This window comes from Cupressus sempervirens, chromosome 3, assembly GCF_028749045.1.
Source record: "Cupressus sempervirens isolate cs-2001-9-10 chromosome 3, ASM2874904v1, whole genome shotgun sequence".
NCBI lineage: Eukaryota > Viridiplantae > Streptophyta > Pinopsida > Cupressales > Cupressaceae > Cupressus > Cupressus sempervirens.
In genome coordinates, this window is record NC_143120.1 from 865,229,956 (window position 1) to 865,251,902 (window position 21,947).

A 21,947-nucleotide genomic window follows, 5' to 3' on the forward strand; every position below is an offset into this window, starting at 1 on the left:
AGGTGAAGGTAAAACTAGGGTGGGGATAACACCCACAAATCTTCACTACTACACAAATAAAGTTTTCCTATTCGGGATACAATTTTTATCACTTCTAATGATCTACCTTGTGAGGGGTCTATTAGGATTAAACCATGAACATAAATAACAATTATATGAAAATATAAACAATATCAAAAAATAATAGATCACACATAAAAGAACACAAGACACCAAGATTTATTGTGGTTCACCCAATCCTTGGGCTACGTCCACTAAACAACAAGTCTGATATTATTATGATCTAGTGATTATAACTTAATTACAATCCATAATCCCTTATAGCTCAATACTACCACAAGAACCAATATTCACATCACAACAATGAAACAATCCTTAAACCTAAACCCTTTTACACAAGTATTTTTACCACTTTAGGGTTATAATTAATAATTACATGTCAACCCAAAATCCTGATAAAATAGGGCCCAAATTTTTTTTCAGTACTTTCTTGATCAATCACCACATACTAACAATCTCCCACTTGGGAACTAATCAGACTCCACACTAGAACAATCTCCCACTTGGAGACTGATCCTGTAGTAGTACCACCATCCCATGGGACTCCCACTAGATCAAACCACCCTGCATGCTATTGTTCTTTTATTTAGGTTTAGTCTAGAAGAGCAACCAAATCTAAAGAGGAATTCAGGTTCTCCTTTGTTACTACCTTGGTAAACATATATGCTAGATTATCATCTATATGTATCTTGTCTAGCTTTAACTATCTATTATCCAAAACTGGCTGAATGAAATGGTACCACAATTGTATGTGTTTGGTTTTTGAATGTAGAGCTAAATTCTTCACAAGATGAACAACACTATGGCTATCTATAAGCAAATAATTATCCCTCTGAGGGTGTCCCAATTCTTCCAAGAAGAACTAAAGTCATATCATCTCCTTGGCTACCTCTGTAGCACAATATATTCTACCTCTATAGTGGATAAAGCATTAACCTTCTATAACCTAGAAACCCAACTCATGGCTTCCCCACTAATAGTAAATACATAACCTATAGTACTCCACTTGGTATCAATATCTCTTGCCAAGTCTGAATCAACATAGCCCTGTAAATCAGTAGTAGAGCCCCTAAAGTGCAAACACTTAGTGGATGTTCCTCTCATATATTTGAGAATCCATTTAACTACATTTCAATGCTCAATTCCGAGATGATTCATATACCTGCTAGTGACTCCCACTACATGTGCAATAATATCTAGCCAAGTACATACCATAGCATACATCAAGCTTCCTATAGCTGAAGCATAGGGTACCTTTGACATCTTATCCTCCTCTTCTTGTGTCTTGGGACACATCTCCTTAGTCAATTGCAAATGACCAGGTAAAGGTGTGCTAACAACTTTAACATTCTCCATAGAGCAACGTTGCAACACCTTCTCAAAATAATCAGCCTAACATAGCATCAATTTTCTATTCTTCCTATCTCTACAAATCTTTATACCAAGGATTTTTTTTGTTTCCCCCAAATCCTTCATAGAAAATACATGTGCTAATTGGCATTTCAGCTGCTTAATTTGATCTATGTTAGAGCCAAGTACAAGCATATCATCAACATATAAACATAAAATAATGTAGCTATCATCATCCAACCTCTTAAAGTAAACACAATAATCTAAATAAAACCTACTATATCCATGCTCATGCATAAACTTGTCAAATTTCAAATACCATTGCCAATGTGCTTGCTTCAAGCCACAAACTTTTCTTTAATTTGCAAACTAAATCCTCCTTACCTTTGAACTCAAATCCCTATGGCTGAGCCATATATATCTCATCAGCCAAATCACCATGAAGTAAGGCTATTTTAACATCAAACTGATCTAAATGCAAATCTTTAGTAGCCACAATACTTAAAACAATATGGATAGAAGTCATCTTAACAACAAGAGAAAATATCTCATCAAAATCAATGCCCATTTTTTGTGCAAATCCTTTTACGAATAACCTAGCTTTAAATTTTTTCTTACCTCCATCCTCTTCTTTTAACCTATAAACTAACTTATTCTATAAAGCCCTTTTACCTATAGGCAACTTGCATAAATCTCATATCTTATGTTTCAATAAAGAGTCCATTTTGTCTTTCATTGCAGACCCCCACTAAATCTTAGTATCCACCTACACAGCTTCATCATAACATTCAAGTTCACTAGCATCTATTAGTAAAATAGAAGTCAAAGAGGGGGAAAATCTTTCTGGAGGTCTAATTAGCCTTGTTGACCATCTAACATTCAGTGGTGTGTGTGGTATTTGTTGTTGCGGTTGTTGCACATCATAAGGAATGGCTAAAACATCATCTTTTGGAGCATCATCCAACAATACATAATCATCTTCTTTCTTCTCATGTTGCATCAACAAATCTTTGCACAACACTTTCTCATTGAATATGACATCCCTACTTCTTACTATTTTATGATTTTCAAAATTCCAAAACTTATAACCAAATTCACTAATGCCATATCCAAAAAATACACATTTCTTTGACTTAGGATCTAGCTTGGTTCTATTTTTAGAATTTATGTGAGAAAATGCTTCACAACCGAAGGTTTTGAGAAAAGAATAACTCACCTTCTTACTAGTCCATGCTTCTTCTAGAATAGCATAGCCCAAAAGAGTAGAGGGACCTCTATTAATCAAATATACAGTAGTATTGATAGCCTCTATCCACATGTGTAAGGGCAACCCAACATGCAACTTCATGCTTCTTGCACACTTCATTACAGTCCTATTCATGTGTTTAGCCACTCCATTTTCCTATGGAATCCTTGAAATAGTTTTTTGTCTATGAATATCACTAGTGGAGCAATAATTTTCAAACCCATGGCTACAATACTCACCACCATTATTAGCTATGAGACATTTTAATTTCTTACCAGTCTTATTTTCAACTAAGTATTTCTATTTCTTAAAAGTTTGAAATACATCATATTTATATTTTAGGAAATCAATCCATACTTTTCTTGTTGCACTATCAATGAATGTAACATAATAATGAGAGCCACCAAGGGAAGATACCTAATCTAGTCCCCATACATCAGTATGCACAAGCTCTAATTTCTCCTTTTTATTTTCCTTCCTAGTCTTCCCAAAACTCACTCTCTTTTGTTTTCCATACACACATCTTTCACAGAAATCCATATTAACACATTTTAGACCTAGTAAAACATTCTTTGAATGAAGCACTTTCATACCTTTCTCACTCATGTTCCCAAGTCTGTTGTGCCATAGCACTGTATCAGAATCTACAACAACTATTCCTAGACATTCATTTTTCTCTAAAACAATTAAAGTAGAAGGAACAATATGACATGTACAAAGATATAGGTGCCTACTTTCACACCTTTTTCTACTACAAGGGAACTTTTTGAAACCTTCCAAATTTTATCATTAAAAGTAACTACACAACCCTCATCACTGAGTTGCCCTACTAAAATTAAATTCCTACTCAACCTTGGAACATGTCTTACCTCATGTAGTAGCCAATGATTCCCATTTTGCAACTTAATCTTAACCTTTTCCTTTCCAATAATCTGACAAGGTTCATTATCTCCCAAATAAACAAGTCCAAAATCCCCTTGGACCTAATCAATTAAATGACCTCTATGAGATGTAGCATGAAATGAAGCACCATAATCTAAAATCCATGAATCATCAACACTTTCTAAAGATAGAAGTAAAGCATCCTCTTCAGATTTGTTACTTACCGCATCTTCCTCCTTGTCACCATCTAGTTTATCTCTTTCATTTTTCTTTCAAGTCCAACAATACTTTTTTTTATGCCCTGGTTTCCCACAGTACTAGAAGTCATTTGGTCCTCTTGATTGAGACCTTCTCCCCTTTGACTTTCCTCTTCATATCCCATGATTTTTGGAATTACTTCCTCTCTTAGTCATTTTGCCTCGACTTTGTGCATTCAAAGCACTTTGAGATGTAGATCCACCTGAGGATTTCCTACAATTTTCCTCACTCAAAATAACACTGATCACATCATCATATTTTAAGGTACTAGATCTAAGAATAGAATTACTCACAGCCATTACCAAGCCATTCTAGCTTTCAGAAAAAGAACTTAAAATCAAGAGAGCCCTAATTTCATCATCAAAATTGATACCCACAAAAGATAGCTGACTAGTAATAGTATTAAAATCATTTAAATGATCTGCAATAGATCTACCTTATGTCATTTTGATATTAAATAAATTCTTTGTAAGAAATACCTTGTTTGAAGCGGAGGGCTTTTCATACAATTTTGCTAGGGTTTGCATCAACTCTTCTATTGTCTTCACTTTTTTAATATTAAATTCCACTAATGGTGCCAGGCATAATTGAATGCTTCCAATTTCCTTTCTATCTAGAAAATCCCAGTCATCATTTGATATAGATCCCTAATTCTTGGTTTTTCCTTCCAACGACTTCCATAAATCCTTCTAATAAAGATAGTCTTCCATTTGCATCTTCCATAACTAAAAATTTTTCCCATTAAGCCTATCAACTCTTAGCTTACACTCATCTACCATCACTCCCACTCAACTGTGAGACTTTCTTGCAGAGGATAACTAAATAAACAACCTCACTCTGATACCACTTGTTAGGATTAAACTACAAATCGAAATAACAATTACATGCAAACATAAACACTATTAGAAAATAATAGATCACACAAAGAAGAACACAAAACACCAAGATTTAATGTGGTTCATCCAATCCTTGGGCTATGTCCACCAAACAACAAACCTAATATTATTACAATCCAGTGATTACAACCTAATTAAAATCTGTAATGCCTTACAACTCAATATTGTCGCAAGAACCAATTTTCATATCACAACAATGAAATAATCCCTAAATGTAAGCCCTTTTATAGAAATATTTTTACCGCTTTAGGGTTATAATTAATAATTGCATGTCGGCCCAAAATTTTGATAAAATAGGGCCCAAATTTTTTTTCAGTACTTTTCTGATCAGTCACCACAAACTAACAGGGTTTTCCCTATTAAGAGCTTACAAGACTTATTTAGTCTACCTTGATTAAAATATTTAGAACTTACAACTAAGTAAGTACTTTGTTGGGATATTTACATAGGGCTATTAGGACCAATCTATTAAGAGATTTACCCTAATTCATTTGTATCAATATCCAATCCTTTGGTTAGCACTCTAATGCTTGATAATGGATCTCATCTTTCCAATGTTTGATCTTGTCTCTGATTGGATATAACTCTTCTCTGCACTTTACTATAATATTCAGTTTCTCTCTCTATTTGTCCATCAAATTTTTCTTGTAGCATCTAAACATTTCTTCTTGTGTACACACACATACACAATATGAAAATAAGGTTTTGATCCTCCTTTTATAACCAATTGGAGAAGTTTCTAGATCAAGATCAATGATCCATATTCTTCACTTATGCTTCTTATACCTTTCATTTTTCTAATTGGTTATTCATCTTGCATAAGGATTAATTATGCAATAGAATGTGAAATAAACTCCATAAAAAACTCCTTGATCAAATAAAATAATCTCCAAATGGACAAAAATAGTTTACTTAGTTGTTTGTGCAATCTAAAATAAAGATGTCAAGACTAGCTTGCTCAATATCTCAAAATCTCCTGATGCTTGGCCATGACTAAACTCATATACTAACACTCAATATCCACTATACTTAGCATATCTATGTACTCAACACATACTATACATTTCATGGTTTGACACAAACATTCTACTTGGCTAACATACTCAACTCGACATACACTGGAGTACTTGGCAACCATTGATTTCCTCAACCTATATGGGATGAATTAGTTGTAGTGATGACTGACCAACCTTGCCTTGCAAATAACTAAGTGTTTGGCACCAATAGATGACATGGCTTATGGGTCAATGATCTCCCCCTTTGATATTAGTGGCAAAAATACTTTTTCATGATTAAACATTACATTCAAAATTGAACATAGTACTCCCCTTAGACTATGACTCTGTCTCCATAAAGACTGCAATGTGTTCATCATATATACATGACTTTTGACATACTCAGACCCCAAAATGAGTATTAGTAAAAAATTTAACACATTTTGAATTCATGATCAAAATTGTTCTACTATCTACATCACATACCTTGATCATATCCATTTCCATTTTATGCTTGTGTATCATTTCCCCTTTAGTATCATGTCCCACTTGTTTTTGTCATTTATGACTGCTAGGGTAAAGGAGTTAAACCATACTTATCCAAATATGGTTTGTGTAACTATAATATCATGGCTAAAATATGATCCCAACTATTTCTAATTGATTCCAACAATTGAAACTTTATTTCTAGTGTAGAAGGTAGATCAATTAAATTGTTATTCATTGAGAGATTTGGATCTCTCTATGCTACCTCCTTGGCTAATGAAAGATCTCTTTGCATAACTTCTACATGAGGTTTACTAAGATTTCCTAAATGGAGATGAGCTTAGTCATTATTCTGCCATCATTGGCCACCAACTCAACTAATCTCCCTTGGGAAAAGTTAGTTTATTGAAATGAATTAAACTAGAACGTACATCCATGTTCAAAGTATGTGTTGTTGACTTTAAATTTTATTGGTACCTATCAACAAGGTCTCGATTCTCCTTTGTAAAGAATTCAACATCATGTATCTTTTTGTACAATGAAAGAATGTTCTTTACAACTTCTTCTACATTATTTATAAGATTTGATAAATCTACTTTTCTTAATTCAATTTGAGTGGAGACCTTTTCAATAACTTTCTTTTCAAATTTTCCAAAATTCCACTCCATTAGCTTTTCATTGTAGTCAACATTAGTATCATTAATATTTTCCATAATCTAAACTAGCTAAGCTATAATAGGAGCATTTTCATTAATATTTTCCACCTAAAATGCTTTGAGGAAAATGTCCTTAATATTGCGTATCACTTTATTTAGTTGTTTCTCCCTCTTTATCTTTTTGTGCTCGGTCTTCCTATCCAATAGATCTTGAAAATTTTGCATTTTCTCAAATGTTAATTTATCAGTGTCAAATAATGGAATCATAATGACTTCATCCAATGTCACTGGCTTACTTGGTGACTATGCTTTCTTTTTATTTCTCTTCTTTCCTTTAGAAATAGGATTACTAGAGCTCAAAAATAACAATTGCATACTATGTGTCTAAAATTTTAGACTTGGTCTCTCTATTGTGTCTTGTGTACTCTCAGAACCACTTGGCTTAGAAACTTCTTCCCCAGTCTTGATTTGTACAATTGTTTGTTGTGATCTAGTTACCACTGCACTTTCCTCTACCTTGCATTCTCCTTTCTCATGTGGAAAAGACACTTGATCGCAAGATTTATGTGTTGTAGTCACTTGTAGTTCACTTCAAAAAATTTGATTTCCAGTCTCTTTGTTTCCCTCCTAGTGAGGTCTTGAGGAGATTATTGCAAAATGTTTTGCTAGAACTTTAAAAGTTTCTTGTCCTTTTTAACTTTCTTTTATGACATTGTCCTTGGTGGCTTGATCTTTTTGTTCTTGCTCTATAGGTGAAATACTTGTAGTGCTTACGAACATCTCATGTTGTTCTTTACTATCTCCTTATGTATCACCATATATGTCCTTGCAGTCAACTATAAGTGTGGACATGCTAATTAAGGTAACTATAGTTGGTACGCTTTCCTAGGTTATTATCTTAAGATAATATTGCACTTGTATTAGCATAGGAGTAGAGCACGGTAATGAAGTATGAAGCATTTCACTTTTAAGATCTTCCTTGGTCAAGACATTTATATTCATAGGGGTGTCATTATGTACATCCTCAATGGTAACTACCTCTTTTTTCACTCTTTTGTACCTTTTTTCTTATAACCTCTTCAAGATTTTTAGGCCAATTGATGTCCTTTGTGTTCTCTAGTTCAATCTGACTTGATGTGTCTTTATCTTTCTTTTATTCTTTATCAAAGATAAAGCCAAATATCATTTTCCAAATCAACTTTTTTTGATGAACAAAATCATCAATTTTATTCTTGAATACTAAAAATGCTCTATATTTAGGAACAAATCTATTCTTATATTTCTTCATAAAATTTTCACTATTTTTCTTGATGAATTAGGCATTATTTGAGCTAGAGTGGCCTCTCTAATTTTCTTTTCCATCATTATGGAAAATTTCCATCTTTCATCAATCTTATTGTATAACTCATCTAGAATATGAGTTCCTATCTCTAATGGTGTATTATTTAAAGAAGCCATCATTTCTAGCTATACCACCTCTTCTATCTTTTTCTTTTCATCCTTTTCTAACTTATCAAATTTAATGAATTTAAATCCTAGAAAACCTACACTACTCTTTAGATTTTGACAGGATTTCATTAATGTGAATGGGAGGTTTGTTAATTTCTACCTTAAATTGACTGATGTCATTTGAATTTTTCTTTTCATCATCTCATTCTTTCTTCAAAATTTTTAATCATCCTCTTAGTTTCTTTGCGAGTTGTCTTGACTCTATCTTCTTTTCTACTTGTTTCCTCTTCTGTGAGTGTTGACATATTAGTCAAGTTCATTATTAGTGACATACATTTATTTAGATTTTGTATGGCTATGAAGCTCATTGAACAATCCTTAGTTTACCATGACTTCACTTGATAAAAATTATCTTCTCATATGGCTCAGTTAACACTAGCTTCGCATCACATGAACTGCTAGCTTGGTAGAAACTGCAAAGCTTGGTAACCATAGGAGTGCTCCGGTTGAACTGGTAGACTTCACACTGCCTAATTCTACTTGGTTTGAAATGTTGCACTTCACACTAATTGAATTCCCTTGGTAACCATTCTAACGCTTGGTGGTCACTTAGAATTATTTTAGAAGACTTGGTAGCAACTATAGAGCTCGGTAGCTACTGAATTACATGGCAAACACTATAGATTGTTCAATGAGCTCAGTAGCCATACAAAATCTGAATAAACTTGACTGATATGTCAACAATACCCCCCTTTGGCATTAGTGACTAATACATGTGATAGCTCACAAGATATATAGTTTGAGCCCCTCAATAGTGTATCATGTGAAGCTATCGACTTAGCCTACAAAGTTTTGAAGAACAATTTGTCTGATGAGTTGGTAGATCTATTGTTGAAATAATTCAACAAGAACATGGAAAGTATTCAGATGTCCAAGGACAACCCCAACAAATTTGGCTCTCTATTGACTTGTTTGTTCTTTTATGTTCATACATTCTTCCCTTCCAAAGGCATGATAGTATGGAGGAAATATGTGCCTATATTGTACTAGATAAATGGATATATTGCGAAAATGAGAGAGAATTTTGTTAGCATTATGGAAAACTACTTTTAAGTTTTCAAAGAGAAAATTAATAACAGATTTAGAATACCTAAGAAGCTGGTAGAAGATTACAAAGATGACATATATTTCATGGTAAACTATGATAGAGTCTACATTTAGGCAATAAAACCCATAATTGTATGGTGAAACCTCTTCCCTATGAGGTAAACATTGATGAGACAAAGGACATTATTGAAGCTCTGATTAATGAAGCTGATTAATGAAACTATGTATATTTATAGTGAGACACTATGTATATTATATGGGGGAGAATCATGCAAAGGGAGAAAACGTATATAGCAAAGGAGAATTTTACAAATATGTTGTATAGTATACTGTATATTCTTACAAAGACAAATTTTGAAAAATATTAAAATAGTATACCCTTCTGAGCCAGTATCACATGGTGATGTATATAAGTTTTGGCTAATAAGTGTTTTTGTCACTAATGCCAAAGGGGGATATTGTTGTCATATCAATCAAATTTTTTATTAGTGACACACACTTATTTAGATTTTGTATGTCTACTGAGCTCATTGAAAAATCTATAGTGTTTTCCATGTAATTTAGTAGCCACTGAGCTCTATAGTTGGTACCAAGTCTTTTAAACTAATTCTAAGTGGCCACCAAGGATTCCAATGGTTACCAAGGGAATTCAATTAGTGTGAAGTGCAACAGTTCAAACCAAGCAAAATTAGGTAGTGTGAAGTCTAGCAGTTCAACCAAAGCACTCCAGTGGTTACCGAGATTTGTAGTTTCTATCAAGCTAGTAGTTCATGTGATGTGAAGCTAGTGTTAACCAAGCCATATGCAAACATAGTGTTTACCGAGTGAAGTCATGGTAAACTAGTGATTCAGTATATGTTAGGTTATACTATATCTACCAAGTCACCAATGTAGACCAAGTTTGGGACTACTTTAAGATGATTAGTATGGACCAAGCTTCTATTTCTACCGAGTGCATGATGATGCTAAGTAATGACAGTGGACATCAAGTATCAAAACTTCACCAAGTCAGTCTTCAAAACCTGAGTATCTTCATTTGTGATGACTTTGTAATATTGGTGTTAACTTTTATAATGGTTGACTTTGTTAATTTTGTAAATTGGATTGGTATATATATAATATATTGTATCATATCCAGAGTGTGTGAATATGTAATTCATGAACATAAGTATGTAAGAATGTGAATGTGATCAAGCAGTAGATAAAGTATATATTGAAGGCCATATCAAGAAAGGAGCAGCAAAGACATATCCATCACAAAAAGTGATCAGTACTTCAAAGAATCTCTATCAGAAATTCAATTGTAAGTCAAAAATCAATTTTTTCATTCTAACAGGTGAATCAGTTTAAATCCTTTAACAAGGTAGACTTAACAATCTTTCCCAAAATGTCTTTACCGAGTGCATACTTTATTGTGTGTTTGTAAATCCTTCAACAAGGTGGACCTAGCAGTCCCAATTGCTCCTAATAGGTTAGACCATTAAAAGTGATCAATGTAAGCCTTAACAGGCCAACTTGATGCTATAGTATTGATGTTTTGTGAGTATCATCCCCACCCCAATTTTACTTTCTATTTGGAAGGTTTCTGGGTCACCAATTATTCTATTCAAGAGTTGTATTTTTAGTTTCTCATGCATTTAATTAGACCAATAAATGGTAATTGGTATATTTCTATAAAGTGTTGAAAATGATAAAGTTTTAGAGGTTACTGATTCACCCCTCCCCTCTCAATAACCTAGCATAGTCTTGAATATTTCCAATGGTGAGATCATCCCTTCAATTTTATTTACCATTATCTTCTTTTGTGACTTGAATAATATTATAGTGGCAGTTTCCCTTGTTCTTGATCTTTCTATACTCAGAGTTAGACTTTTCTTCACTATGAGCTTGCTAATAATGATTTGTTTTCCCTTCTTTTCCTTAGGCTCGGCAAAAACTCTTTATTTACCTTTATTTTTTGCATCCTCTTCCTCTTCTTCTTCATTTTCTTCATCCTCACTAGACTGGTCCTCATCTAGACTTTGTGTAATCTACAAGGACATGTCTTATTTTTCTCCTTGTCCTAATGTCTTCTCTAGGTTTTTCACCATTTTCTTTCTCTTTCTTTCCAATGTAGTTATTTTTAAGCCAATTTTGATCTTGGCTCTCTCTTGTTCATAATTACCAAAGGTTTTGGCTTTCTAGTCCACTGCATGAACCAATAATGTTGTGATAACTATAGATGTTTCATCTATAATGACTTCATATGGAAATGACCTCAACCATGCTACCTTAGGTATCACAACTTGCACATATGTTAGATTAGTTGCAACCATTAGGCATATATCATCATGAAATTTCTCAACTAGGGATTCTGAAATTCTTATTTTTTTCCTCATCTTTTGTTTTAACTCCTCAAATAACTATCCATTATATTTTTTAAAGTTATCTCCTATTTACTAAATGAAATTATTAGGATTAAACCATAGATAGAAATAACAATTACATGCAAATATAACCAATAATAGAAAATAATAGATCACACAGAAAAGAACACAAGATACCAAGATTTAATGTGGTTCACCCAATCCCTGGGCTACATCCACCAAATAGAAAGTCCAAATATTTCACGATCTGGTAATTACAACTTTATTACAATCTATAATCCCTTATAGCTCAATACCACCACAAGAACCAATTTTTGCATCACCTACAATGAAACAATCCCTAATCCTAAGTCCTTTTATACAAGTATTTTACAAATTTAGGGTTACAACATGCCGGCCATATTTCAGCCATATAATATCCCACATGGGGACTGATCAGACTCCATGCTAGACAACAATCTTCTAGTTGGAGATTGATCCTCTAGCAATACCACTACCACATGGAGCTCCCACTGGATCAAACCACCCTGGACATTATTGTTCATTTATTCTTGTTTAGTCTAGAAGATGAACCAAAGCTGAAGAGGAATTTAGCTTCTCCCTTATCACTACCTTTGTAAACATATGTGCTGGATTTTCATCTGTATGTATCTTATCTAGCTTTAATTGTCCATCATCCAAAACTGACTGAATGAAATGGTATTGCAACTGAATGTGTTTTGTCTTTGAATGTATAGCTAAATTATTGGAAAGATGAATGAAACTTGGGTTATTTGTAAACAAATAATTATCCTTTTGAGGGTGTCCCAATTCTTCCAAGAAGAACTAAAGCCATATCATCTCCTTGGCTACCTTTGTAGAAGCAACATACTCTGCCTCTATAGTGGATAAAGCATTAACCTTTTGTAACCTAGAAACCTAGCTCATGGTTGTCCCATCAATAGTAAATACATAACTTGTAATACTCCCCTTGGTATCAATATCCCCTACCAAATTTGAGTCAACATAGCTCTGTAAATTAGTAGTAGAGCCCCCAAAATGTAAACACTTACTGGATGTTCCTCTCAAATATCTGAGAACCCATTTGATTGCATGCTAATGCTCAATTCTTGGATGACTCATACACCTACTAACAACTCCCACTACATATGCAATATCTAGCCCTGTACATACAATAGCATACATCAAGCTTCCTACAGCTAAAGAATAGGGTACCTTGGACATCTTATCCCCCTCTTCCTGTGTCTTGGGACACATCTCCTTAGTCAACTTTGAATGACTAGGTAAAGGTGTGCTGACAATTTTAGCATTCTCCATAGAGAAACATTACAAAACCTTCTCAACATAATTAGCTCGAGATAGCCTCAATTTTTTATTCTTCCTATCTCTACAAATATTCATACCAAGGATTTATTTTACTGCCCCCAAATCCTTCATAGCAAATGCATATGCTAACTAATGTTTTAGCTGCTTAATATGATCCATGTTAGACCAAGCTACAAGCATATCATCAACATATAAACATAAAATAATGTAGCTATCATCATCCAAGCTCTTAAAGTAAACATAATTATCTAAATGACATCTACTATATGCATGCTCATGCATAAAATTGTCAAATTTTAGATACCATTACCAAGGTGCTTGCTTCAAGCCATATAAATTCTTTTTCAATTTGCACACTAGGTTCTCCTTACCTTTAACCTCAAAACCCTGTTGCTAAGCCATATATATCTCTTCATCTAAATCACCATGAAGGAAGGTTGTTTTAACATCAAGCTATTCTAAATGCAAATCTTCATTAGCCACAATACTTAAAACAGTACGAATAGAAATCATTTTAACAACAGGAGAAAATGTCTCATCAAAATCAATGCCATTTTTCTATGCAAATCCTTTTACCAGTAACTTGGCTATAAATCTTTTCTTACCTCTATCCTCTTCTTTTAACTTGTAAACCCATTTATTCTATAAAGCCCTTTTACATGCAGGCAACTTGCATTAATCCCATGTCTTATTTTTTAGCAAAGAGTCCATTTCATCTTTCATTGTAGATTCCCACTGAATCTTAGTATCTACCTACATAGCTTCATCATAAGGTTTAGGTTCACCAGCATCTATTAGTAAAATATAATACAAATAGGGAGAAAATATGTCTAGAGGTCTACTTAGCCTTGTTGACCATCTAACATTCATGGGGTTTTGTGGTATTTGTTGTTGTGATTGTTACACATCATGAGGAATTTTTGGAACATCATCTTTTGGAGTATCATCCAACACTACATAATCATCTTCTTTCTTCTCATGTTGTTGTAGCAGATCTTTGTACAACACCTTCACATTGAATATGACATCCCTACTTCTTACAATTTTATGATTTTCAAAATCCCAAAACCTATAACCAAATTCATTAGTACCATATTCAATAGATACACATTTCCTTGACTTAGCTTCTAGCTTGGTTATATTTTTAGATTCTATATGAGCAAACATTTCATAATCGAAGGTCTTGAGAAAAGAATAACTCACCTTCTTACTAGTCAATGCTTTCTCTAGAATTTCACAACCCAAAGGAGTAGAGGGACCTCTATTAATCAAATATATAGCAGTATTAATAGCCTTCATGCACATGTGTATGAGCAACCCAACATGCAACCTCATGCTCCTTGTATGCTCCATTATAGTCTTGTTCATGCATTCAACCACTCCATTTTCTTGTGGAGTCCTTGGAACAATTTTCTATTTATGAATACAATTAGTGGAGCAATAATCTTCAAAATCATGACTACAATATTCACCACCATTATCATATTTGAGACATTTAAATTTCTTACCAGTCTCATTTTCAACCAAGCATTTCCATTTCTTAAAAGTTTGAAATACATCAGATTTTTGTCTAAGGAAATAAACCCATACTTTTCTAGTTAAGTCATCAATAAATGTAACATAATAATGAGAGCCACCAAGGGAAGATACCTGAGCTAGTCTTGATACATCTATATGCACAAGCTCTAATTCCTCTCTTTTATTTTCCTTAACAGTCTTCACAAAACCCACTCTCTTTTGTTTTCCATACACACAACTTACGCATAAATTTATATTAACACATTTCTAACCTAGTAAAGCTTTTTTTAAATGAAGTACTTTCATACCTTTCTCACTAATGTTCTCAATTCTATTGAGCCACAACGTTGTATCATAATATATAGCAGCTATTTGTTGTCCTTGCTCAACTGCAGCAACTATTCTTGAACATTCATTTTTCTCTGAAACAATTAAAGTAGAAGGAACAATATGACCTGTAAAAAGATATAAGGTGACTATTTTCACACCTCTTGCTACTACAAGATAACCTTTTGAAACCTTCCAATTTTTATCATTAAAAGTGTTAGGATTAAGCCTCAGACAGAAATAACAATTACATGCAAATATAAACAATATCAAGAAATGATAGATCATGCACAAAAAAGAACACAAGACACCAAGATTTAATGTGGTTCACCCAATCCCTAGGCTATGTCCACCAAATAGCATGTCCAATAATATTATGATCCAGTGATTACAACCTAATTACAATCTATAATCCCTTACAACTCAATACTACTGCAAGAAACAATTTTTTTTATCACTTATAATGAAACAATACCTAACCCTAAGCCCTCTTATACAATTATTTTTATCACTTTAGGGTTACAACATGTCAGCCATACGTCAGCCACAATGCATAGTACTTCCCTAATTAGTTACCACAAACTATTATAAATTATTAATCTTTTGTGTAACTGGTCTACCTTTTTCATAGATAGTATCTCCTATTGTAGGAAAAGAGTTTTGTACATTGAAAAATATATAAATAATTATAGATTTGAACTTACACACTATTTTATTTTCCTTCCTTATTGTTGTCAAGTTTTCTCCCAACTCTATTATATGTAGCTCATCATGATCATAACAATGATCCTTCATTACTATCTTCCAAGCTTGACCAACTACAACACATGGAATGATGTGTAGTCTACTAGATTGATAAAAATTTTGAGCTATCACTCTCACTTAAAACTCAATTTTAGGATTGGTGATAGTTGAAATTGTCATTCCTCATTTCTTCCATATGGCACAAATGTGTTTGCCTCGATTTCTTCCTTACTCTAGCATCACATTGTCTTTTTCCTAGTGATAGTAGGGTAACTTGTTACTCAACAAATTATGTCCTTTATAATTTTTACTGGTCCATTTTCCAACCATAGATGTATATCATGAATTTTTCTTAGAATTGTTTTAACTCATTCAATCTTGAAGTTACCAAGGAATTCTAGGGCATGAACTAACCCTTTTTTGACAATATACTTGTGCTCCTCCTTTAGTGATTTGTCAATACACAACTTCTCATATGCTTTTCTCGATTCATAATCATGAATTTCACTAACTTTACAAATATAATATGATCTAACATCATCTATCATAAGTACCTTCACTGGGATGCATGACAGGTCACCCAAGGTATCACCTTTCATTGCAATCTTTGGCATAGCCTTGAAGTTTAAAAGTGGACATATATCACTCCTTACCGATTGAACATTTATTACCTCTTCACCTTGATTCTTCACTCCAAATGATGATCATTGTGTCATTTCATCAAGTTAGGATTTAAATACAATTATTGTATAACATAGTAGCTACAACTATTTTCAATACTTCCACTCTTCCTGATGCCACACATTCAATCACTCTTGTAATCATCACTAAAATGCTTTAGGTGCTCAAAATTACTCTTCTCTATAAAAAAAAATCAATGTATTGTGCCCAAAAGGATTTTTAAAATTTTGATAAAAACTTCCAAAATTTCAACTTTAGGACCTCATTAATGTTCCATACATATAGTAGGTGAATGCAAAATGTGTGATAGATATCATGGATCACATAAGACAGCTCAACTTCCATACTTTCATTCACTAGCTTGGTCAAAAAATTAACTCGATTGGAAAAATAACTTGACCCATACTATGATTTGGTCACAACTAACATTAATATACTTGCTCAGAGACAACTATGGCCCAACTCGATATCTATGTTCTTTAATTGGTTCACACTTCAGAACTACCCTTGTGCATCTCATCTTATGGAAATATGGACTTCAATACATTTAAACATAGGAGGTCATGTAAAATATAACATTGGAAATATAGAGTTCCTCATACCTCTATTTTTCTTAGTTTGAGGTGGGGAAGTCTCCTAATCTATTGGATTGGTTGATCTTGTCTTCATAAGGTCCACTGCTACAGGCTTCTTCATTCTTCCTCTAGGTTTGAATCATCTAGTTCTTTGTCTTCTCAACATCAACAATAAATTTTCATTTATTTTATTCATTTCTAGGTGTTGTTGTTTAGTTCATGTAGATCCTACTCACATGTCCAATCTTGTGACAACTATAACAAACCAAACTTCTATTCATCTAACTCTCGGATTTACCTCTAAAATGTGTCTTGATACAATTTACTATAACATGACCATAATCACCACAATTTCTTAAGAGAATCTCCTTTCAATTCTAAGTTGTCTAGTTAGGTTTTTATTTTGATCTAAATCCTTCATCTCTATGTCCATACTTCTAACAATTGTAACAATATTCTTCAAATCTAGGTGTCACTTGTGTATTACTAGCCTTTGATATATATTGATGTGCTTGATGTCCTTTCTTCTTGTAGTTATAGCAATTACCAATAAATTTGGACTTAGGATTTTGCTTACCAACTTTTTTTCTATAGATGTTTGATTTATGGCATACCTTTCCACAATTATAGCATGTGGGTTTGTTCTTTGGTCTTGTATTCTTTTGTTCTCCCTCATTGATGATTTTCCTTCCTCAATAGATGATACATGCTTGGTATAGTCTAGAATATATATATCATGTGGTCTTCTCTATGATCTCATCATCTCTTCATAGTATCTCATAGCTTCTTTAGGTTTGTTCAATCCTTCAATGAGTTCCCTCTCATGTTTGAGTTCAGTCATTAGATGTTCATTCTCATACTTTAGATTTGCAATCTCTACATCTTTCCTATTGAACCCTTGAGTTGTAAGGAACAATCTACTAGCAATTTCCAGTTGATTTTGAGTAAGCCTTTTCCCTTCATTATTCATGTCAGAAAGTCTTGTAATTATATGACTTGTATCTTCTTCAAATTTCTTTTTATGTTTAGTGGCTTCACACAATTTTACTGCTTGGATTTCATATTCTCTCTTTAGTGCACTTACCACTTCAATTAACGTGTGGTTCTTCATCAATAGATCTGCTATTACTGCATCACTTTCACTAGAATTTCTATCATCAAGTAAACCTTTAGTGTCTTCTTCATATTGAGTTTCATTCTACTAGATTTTTTACTCCTTCCCTTTCTTTAAGGATTTCTTCAATTCTTTTCTTTCTTCTTCAAGTTACTAAAATAAAAGCTTTTTATCAGGCTTTTTATTTTCAATGATCTTTCCCAACTTGTAGGCTTCCATATCCAAGATCTTAACTCTTAAGTGGTTAGAATTCTGCTAAAAGAACTAAGCTCTGATACCAATTGTTTGAAGTCTATTGGGAAAGAAATACACTGGGAGTGGGGCAGGGAGGGGAAGAATTAGGATCTATAAATTTTTTATCCTTTGAAACAATTACCAAACTAATATCTTTCACCTTAAACCCTTGTAATAATAATATCGTAAATCATGTAAACATTCACTATAACGATGTATAAGATATAAGCTACTGATGATAACCATAAAAATGAAAGTAAATTATCCACACATAACACAATGATTTGGTAGCTCTAAAACACTCCAAGGTGAAGTTAAAACTAAGGTGGTATTGAAACCCACAAATCTTCACTAGTAAAGCAACAAAGTTTTGTTGTTAGGGGTACAATATTGATCACCTCTAATCATCTACCCTATAAGGGATTTTCCCTATTAAGAGCTTACAAGATTCATTTAGTCTACCTTGATTAAAGGATTTTAAACATACAACTAAGAAAAAACTCTATTAGGAGATTTACATAGGCCTATTAGGACTACTCTATCACTAGTACATTTGGGCCTATTTTTTTTAACCTTTATTAGTTGAAATTTTGACCCATTTTTCGACCAAAGTTTGACCAAATTCGACCAACCTATTGGTCCAAAAAATTTTGTTCAAAATTTTGACCAAAGAACTTGTTGGTTGAAATTTTTAACAACCTAACAGTAGAAAACCTTATAGAGCCATAGTGCAAGTTCTGCCAGGAAGTGGTTAAAATTTTGACCAATGAAGGTGGAACATTTCAACCAAAAAAGGTAGAAATTTTGACGAATGAAGGTAGAAAAATTTGACCAATAAAGGTAGAAATTTTGACCAATGTAGGTAGAGCTTTTTGACCAATTAAGGTAGAAATTTTCACCAACGAAGGTAGAAAAGTTTAACCAATGAAGGTAGAAATTTTGACCAATGAAGGTGGAAATTTCAACCAATGAAGGTAGAAATTTTGACCAATGAAGGTAGAAAGTTCAATCAATGAAGTTAGAGCTTTTTGATCAATGAAGGTAAAAATTTAAACTAACGAAGGTAGAAAAGTTTAACCAATGAAGGTAGAAATTTTGACCAATGAAGGTAGAAAACACCCAAGCATTGGTAGAAATTTCAACCAATGAAGGTAGAAATTTCTACCAATGCCTCAGCGTAATTTTTTTTTTAGGAATTCTTTAAAATAGTTCACATGCCTTGTGTATGATATGACATTTTGCATGCATCGTGCACTCTCTCATCTAGTTGATGATGGATTATGGAGAGTGATCTAAAATGATGATGCTAAAAAACACACACAATCAAATCCAAAATGAACTTTCATTACAAATGGATTATGGAAATATGATATTTGTTAACAATCCATTTGAAATGCAAGTTCATTTTGGATTTGATTGTGTGTGTTTTTTAGCATCATTCTTTTAGATTGCTCTTCATAATCCATCATCAGTTGGATGAGAGAGTGCATGATGCATGCAAAATGTCATATCATATGCAAGGCATGTGATTTTTTTTATAGAATGCCTGAAAAAAATTGATAGTAACTAATCAAACTATCGTAAAAATTGCTAGTAACTAATATGCTTCTTCATTAATATGCCTAATACAATAAGAAAACTTGGAAAATATGCACAGCAAGTTATACTCTGAAAGGAAATCATTTAGGAGATACAGACTTGAACAACCATATGTTAAGATTCTACAATTTTTATCACTTGCCTGAGTCTGACAGTTGAGAGTGTCTGTGTTGAGTGCTCAAAAACTATCCATTTCATGCCTTCATCTATACACAATGTCTTTCTAGTTTCTTTCTACTCGCACACCCATTTCATTTCATATTATAATCTAAAAATTGTGTCACTCTAAGCTCTCAACTATTTCCTCTTGATTGATCATCTAATAACTACTGGATGAGAGCTTTGGGATAAGCTATAGTCATCCATCAAAGCATAAAGGATTTTGTTAGACAGTGTAGATGAAGGAGTAGCATTTTCCTTGGGAGAGATGCTTGCAAAATGGAAGCATCGATAAGTTATAAATATAAATTTATTTAACTTTAATAGTGGTTCAAAATCATATGATACTCATAAGAATCACTAAAAGAGGGTATTTAAATGGATTAGGAGACTGTTAGCTATCAGATTAAAATTTTAGATTGACAATTTTGAGAGTTAGATCCTTTAGTTCTTTCATCACAAAAGAAATACACAAATATGAATTATATAGTTGCAAGTGTAAATCAAAATAAAAAGAAACCATAGATTTTCAACCTCATTGTTGAGGCACCTTCAACTTGTATCCTCTTTAAGAGAGGTTTAACCTATATTAAACAGATCAAATCACTAATTTAAACTTATAGCATTGGGAAATTTTAGCAACATCATAAAAATAGTTGTTGCCAAAATATGTAGAAACTTTGAGAATTGTGGCTATTGAAGATTTGTACTTAAGATCAGGTTTGATTCATATAGATTATGCTCAACAAGTTTTATCTCTTTTATTTATTTTAACATCTAGGTTCTGTTTAGAGCCCCCTATCCTGCTAAACAATAGGAAATACTAACAAAACCACAATTACATGAATGAGCCTAAGAATAGCTATGTTGGATATGAAACTAAACTTTCATATTCCTAAGATACAAGAAAAAATGCTTATGAGAGAAACAAGGCTAGAGCATTCACATAAGAAGACATCAAACCAATCCAAGGAACACATTCACCATTTCATAATAACTAGCAGATATAACATAAATTTACCTATAAGGAAACATGTGTACATAAGTGAGAATTCTCCTCTCCACAAAATCTTATTTCCCTCCTCATTTCTATGGGAGCTCCATATGTGATGAAGATCAATTTTATAGAACACAACTTACCAGAAGTAGATTGAGGATTATCTTGAGAATCTCAGCAGTGATAGAAAAGAAGCATCAATTCCCTAAGATAGAAACAAGGATGAGTGAGGGAGTGAGTAATGATATGTACAACTATGGTGTAAAGGACAATGTCCAAAGGATTTTTCTTGTGAACAACATCATAGTGGTATATAGAAGAAAAAAATATCCGACATATCATAACCAAGGATATACAAAACATGAGTTTTTCAAAGTGAAGGAATAGAAAAAGAGAAGGCAAAGAACAAATAGTGGATGATATAGATGAAGGCAAAAGGGCAGTCAAGATGGTAAGAGGACAAAGAATAGAGATGACATCATCATATACAATAGTTTCATGAAACAGAGGGGAATGAAGAGAGTATTGAGAATGATATAGCCAGGGTGAAAAGAATGTAGAGAAGAATTTTATATTAGAGAAAGGCTAACTTTTTAGCGGTCCTTTCCTTAAAAGCCCTACTTATAATATAAGAAAGAGGACTGACTTTAAGAAAGAGGACTATTTATAATACTAAGTGACAAGAAAATCTACAAGAAGAAATGAAAATTTAGATTGAGATAGAGGGTAGAGATTTGGGAGCATATGATGACTAGACAATGTGACATGTGATAGTGAACTAAAGACAAAGTGCATAAGGATCTTAAGTGAATAGATACATCAATGTGGGTTAAATTGTAAACCTTATCCAGATTCTACTACTCATAGTTATTAGTCTTTAACATATCTTAAAAATATGCGAGAGAATTATGTTATTTATACC